Genomic DNA, 6,000 nt, shown 5'->3' with positions numbered 1-6,000 from the left:
TGTATGCTCTGATGAACTGCCCGTGAGGCAGGAAACGCGTCAGCAGTGGGGATTTCTATGTGCTGTGCCAGGTCTGTTTTAACGAACTTAATAAAATGATATTTTAAATTTATACTATCATCTCTCTCTCTCTCAAAATTCCTATTGACTGAACTGTGAAATCTTGTTGCATATTTGTTGATGTTGAATAAGAGTTCAGGAGAGCTCTAACAGTTACAGCATAGGACAGCATACGTCACAGGTACTTACCTGTTGTAATAACATTGAAGTATATACAGCGTTCATGCCGGAGGGCAGACGGTTTACTAACAAGCACACCTGAGTTACTTGTATCCGCTACTAAGCTGAAACTGTCTGATACACACAGCAATCGATTGACACCGGATTGGTAAGCACGCTGTCTATACATTACAAAAGTCTGAAGTGCATATTATAGGAACGCTTTTTTCACCTGCAAACTCTGTGATTTCCGCATTAGTTGGGGCCTCTGGTGAGGGGTTGTTCACAAGAGTTATATGGATATTATCATTACACTGTATTAGTCAACACAATACTTTGAAATACTAAAGACTTCAGACAGACTTCAACCTTGTTTGTCTACTTTTCAGGTCCCAGAAAGGTTCAACAATCTACAGCGGTGGCCTTGGCATCATGGCTAAAATAAATTATTTGTAAGGCTTACTTGGTTGTGTGAAAACTGCCTCCAAAAAAGAGTAACTGCTCATTTTACTAGATCGGTATCTACTACGTGGGTCTTCAAAAATTACGCCTCCTTGGGACAGATTTGCAAGGCACCAACTTGGTCTTTTCTTTATACCTTTTCTAAAGTTTATCATTTTGATATTTATGCTTCTTCCGAAGCTGCTTTTGGAAGAAAAGTCCTTCAGGCAACAGTATACGGCAAATACGAACTCCCATCATTTTGTCCCACCCATCCTTAAAATGGACTCTCAGCTTGAGTATTGTATCCCACATGTTATGGATACCAAAGGAATCTCCTTATCTTACTAAAGAAAACAGATTTTATACTTACCGATAAATTTCTTTCTTTCAGGATGAGGAGAGTCCATAGGACCCTCACGCATTTTTACTAGATGGGAGAAAGTCCTTAATTGCAATTCTTAATGCTGTTTTCTGTTTTTCCAACCATTCTTATCTCTCTCCTCTGCTTGGCTATATGTAAACTGAGTGGGGAGAGGAGGTGGAAGGGATTAAAGCTCTTGTGAGAGTTCTTGACCTCTTCCTAGTGACAGGAAATATATCCAACATGTTGTGGACACCTATGGACTCTCCTCATTTCAAAAGAAAGAAATTTATTGGTAAGTATAAATTCTGTTTTTTTAATGTTGTGATGTCCATTTTCTCACATTCCCTGCGGGCTTGGATGAAGACTTCGGTCGCTTCATTGAGGACTTCTCCAGGCTTCTTGGAGGATGGATGTCGGATCTTCAAAACTGTAAGTAAATCTTCTGGGGTTAGTGTTAGGTTTTTTTAAGGGTGTATGGGGTGGGTTTTAGTTTTAGATTAGGACTTGGGCCTGCAATAGAGTTAAATGCCCTTTTAAGGGCAATGCCCATCCAAATGCCCTTTTCAGGGCAATGGGGAGCTTAGGTTTTTTTAGTTAGGCTTTTATTTGGGGGGTTGGTTGTGTGGGTGGTGGGTTTTTTCTGTTGGGGGGTTGTTTGTATTTTTTTATTTTTTTTACAGGTAAAAGAGCTGATTACTTTGGGGCAATGCCCCGTAAAAGGCCCTTTAAGGGCTATTTGTAGTTTATTGTAGGTTAGGGTTTTTTTTTGGGGGGGTGGGTATTTTAATATGGCCCTTAGATAAGGTGTAATTAGTTTAAAGCTTTGATAAATTCTTTTTTATTTTTTGTAACTTAGTGTTTATTTTTTTGTGTAACTTAGTGTTTGTTATTTTTTTGTAACTTATTTAGTTTTTTGTAACTTTGTAATTGTTTAGTGTAGATTTAAATTATTTGAGTAGGGTTAGGTGTTTAAATATATAATATAGTTCATTTAATTTGTAGTTTAATGTAATTTAGTATAACAGTTAGGGTAGATTAATTATTAATTTAATATAATTTAATGTGATTTTAGTTTAAAAGTTAGGGTAGATTAATTATTAATTTAATATAGTTTAATGTAATTGTAGTATAATAGTTAGAATAGGTTAATTATTAGTTTAATATAGTTTAATGTAATTTTATTATAACAGTTAGGGTAGATTAATTATTAGTTTAATATAGTTTAATTTAAATCTAAAGGTAAGGGATCTAAAATCAGGGGTCTTTCTAAGAATTTATTTAGCCAAAAGGCAACCTTAGCCCAAAAATTTCTAAGCTTAGGGCATGTCCAAAAACAATGTTTTATATCTGCCAAAGGGTGTGAACATCTATAGCAGCATACTGAATTGTGAGACCATTTAGATATCCTAGCTGGAGACAGATAAGTATTATTAATCAACCGCATATGTGATTCTCTCCATGTTTGTACCTTAGTGCAGTTATGAACTATCTTCAAGCTCTCAGAAACTCTGTCTACCGATAGAGTAGTAAAGTCTGTTCTCCATTTAAGATAAATAGATTCAACATTTTTTTGGCCCGTCTCCTGTAATAAGATTTTATACCAGATAGCGACTGATAAAAAAAACTGCTCAATAGAGGGCTATCCCTGGCTCAATTCCTCCCAAGGACCAATCCCGTCCATACTTCTGTATTAATTGAAAATAATATTGTCTAATCTGGAGATATGCATTAAATTATTTGTTTAACACTGCATATTCTTGTTTTAAATTATCAAATTATTTAATTGTATTTCTCCTTTGGTCCTCTAATTGGTATATACATTTTAGGCCTTTCTGATTCCATTTTTTAAAAATGTTTGTCACTAAGCTTGGTGCAAATTCTGGGTTTCCCCATATTGGTAGATATGTTGACATATGCGTATCTATTTCCAATACTTGACTAAACTTTTTCCAAGCTTTGATTACATTATAAAAGGTTTTTCTATCTTTGATATGCTTGGGGATGTCTTTTTCTGCTAAATGCAGCAACCCCGAAGGGGATATTGGTAAAATCAGAGCTCTTTCGATTTGTGGATATGTAATACTATTTTTTTTATGTAAGCCAGTCACATGCTATTTTAATCATAGATACCCAATTGTAAAATTTGATATTATGTAATCCTAAACCTCCATATTCCTTACTCTGCATCAGCTTTACAATTGCGATTCTCGTTTTTTTTCCCTTTCTAAAAAAATTGAGAACATTTTTTATAAAAGTTCTTTATATCTTCTTCTTTTATTAGGAGGGGAAGGTTTGTATGAGAAATAATATCTTTGGAAAAATAATCATTTTAATCAAATATACTTTAGCCGAGAGAGTGAGTGGAAAGTTCTTCCACATTTCCAATTTATCTATAACTGCTTTCCAAAGTTTATTATACTTTATCTTATACCATTCTGACGGGTTTCTACTAACATATATACCTAAGTACTTGATGTTATTTTTTGCCTCTAGAAATGGACGAGAGTCCAAACTCCGATTATTTTTATTAGGCCAAAGAATCTCCGACTTAGATATATTTATTTTATATCCCGAAAAATATCTAAATAGTTTTATAATTTCCAATAAGCTAGGGATGTTTTTTTTTTAGTTTTTGATAAACAACAATAAATCATCTGCATATAGCGATAGGACAATTCTAGATTTTCCCACCATTATACCTTCTAATTCTTCCTAAGGCATATTGCTAGTGGCTCTATGAATAGATTAAACAATAATGGGGAAAGTGGGCAACCTTGTCTAGTACCCTTGGCTATAGTTAATTTATCGGAAATAGAACCATTAATTAAAAGGGTAGAAGAGGCATTTTTATATATTAGATCAACAAACCTAGTAAAATGGCCAGTGATTCCAAGCTTATCCAGTGATGTTAAAAGATGGTCCCATATGATTGAATCAAAGGCTTTTTCTGCATCAATTGTTATAAGAGCCGTATCCATACAGGATTTGCTTTTATTATTTTGTTATATTATTTTCGATCAGTACAAATAATCTCCTTATATTCCTATCCACATTTCTCCCTTGCATAAACCATGTCTGGTTGTGGTGTATTAATGGATCTATCATCTTTTTGAGTCTATTTGCCAATATAGTCATTAATAACTTATAGTCACTATTTAAGAGAGATATTGGTCTATATGACTCAACTCTTTCTGGATCCTTATCTTTTTTAAGTATTAAATTTATAATTGATACTGAAAAATAGGGAGATGACATATTATTTTGTATATAATATTTATTGAAAAGCTCTTTTAACATGGGGAAGAACTGACTTTAAGGATTTTATAGAATTCTATAGGCAATTGATCTGGCCCTGGTGCTTTCCCTATACTAGCTCTCTCAATTGCTTTTAAAACTTCTTCTTGTTTTATAGGAGCATTAAGTATTTCTAGGTTTTCCCTAGTCAATTTTGGCATTTGTAGTCCCTTCCAGAAATTTTGTTTATTGGTATTGTTAATTTTTTGATCTGCGTATATATCCTGGAAGTACTTATAAAAAAATCTCCTTCATATCTGTACTATTTGTGCATCTTTGCCCCTTATTTATAATGGCACTTATACATGTTTTTTTTTCTTATGTGCATTTTCTAGTAGTGCCATCCATCTCATAGTTTTCCCATTAAAACTGCGGAAAGTTGCCTTTTTCCTCAGGTCTGTCTGCTGTAATTTATGATTTAGGAAATTATTCCTTTCTAAAAATTCTTCCTGATATTTTTCGCATAGTTTATTAGTTGGGTTGTCAATGTATTTTTTATAACTATTCCTTAGTGTATTAGAATGTTGCACTTATCTTGCTTTATATTTTTTATTCTGGATAATAAGCCAAGCTTTTATTTCCCCTCTAAAAAATGCCTTTACTGTTTACCAGAATATTTCAGTTTTTTTCTCTGTATGACCTATTAAAACTAAAAAACTTGTTCCATTTATTTTTCATCCAGCCTTGAAACTCAATATTGTTTAATAGGTATCTAGGGAAAAAGAAACGGCTATTCGGAAAAGTTCTATTTTGTGACTTATTAAGTATTGATAGGGAAATACTAGCGTGAGCTGAACTATATATATCATTTATTTTTGTCTTACATATACTTTTTTTAATGTCTGTCTCGCCCTCTACCAAGGGACTATACAATAGTGCTGAATATAGGTTTATTGAATCTAGAACATATTGTGATATATACATCTAAAATGGTGTCTGTGGACACCAATAGCATTGGAATATATGCAAAAATGTCAAAAAATCCAGTTTTGCACTTTATCAACATCTTTTGTGTGTTGAATTTGATGTGTCTCTTTTATTGCCAAAATAAAGTGCAAAACCTGTGATCAGAAGGATTGTTATCACTAAAGCCATTGCTGTGAATGCAACGAATGACAATTTTCCCGCTATCTGCTCAGATCTGAAATCAACATTTACATTATAGAAATGTTATTGCTTAGATTGTGATCACTCAGAGATTTCAGTTAACCCCTATGTGGAGGTACTATAGCAGTGTTTCGTGTGTCACTAGGGTTGGTGTCACCCGGTGCGTTAACTCATGATGTCACCCCCCATGACATAGATACACTCTCTCACACACACTCTCACACTAACACACACACTCTAACACAAATTCTTACACACACGCAAAGACACTAAAAATGACACACTCTCACACAAAGACACACACATGCAAGAGAGAAATAACTGTAGACATGTTAAGAATGTTGCAAATGAACGTCACATTTTTGGCTGTGTCTATTTTGGGAATAAACAGATATTGTGCAAAGACAGAAATGTTAGCAGCTTGTGTCCACATGATATTCCAAAGAGCAAGGACAATGTTGCAAAAGAGATAAGTATCACCAGTGGAGGAATGGCAACGTTGTCCCCTTTAAAATACAATATTTGACATATAGCAAATTGTAAAGTAAGACTGCCTAAAATGGTGTTTTAAT

Source organism: Bombina bombina, chromosome 11, assembly GCF_027579735.1.
Source record: "Bombina bombina isolate aBomBom1 chromosome 11, aBomBom1.pri, whole genome shotgun sequence".
NCBI lineage: Eukaryota > Metazoa > Chordata > Amphibia > Anura > Bombinatoridae > Bombina > Bombina bombina.
This window is presented reverse-complemented; position numbering follows the sequence as displayed.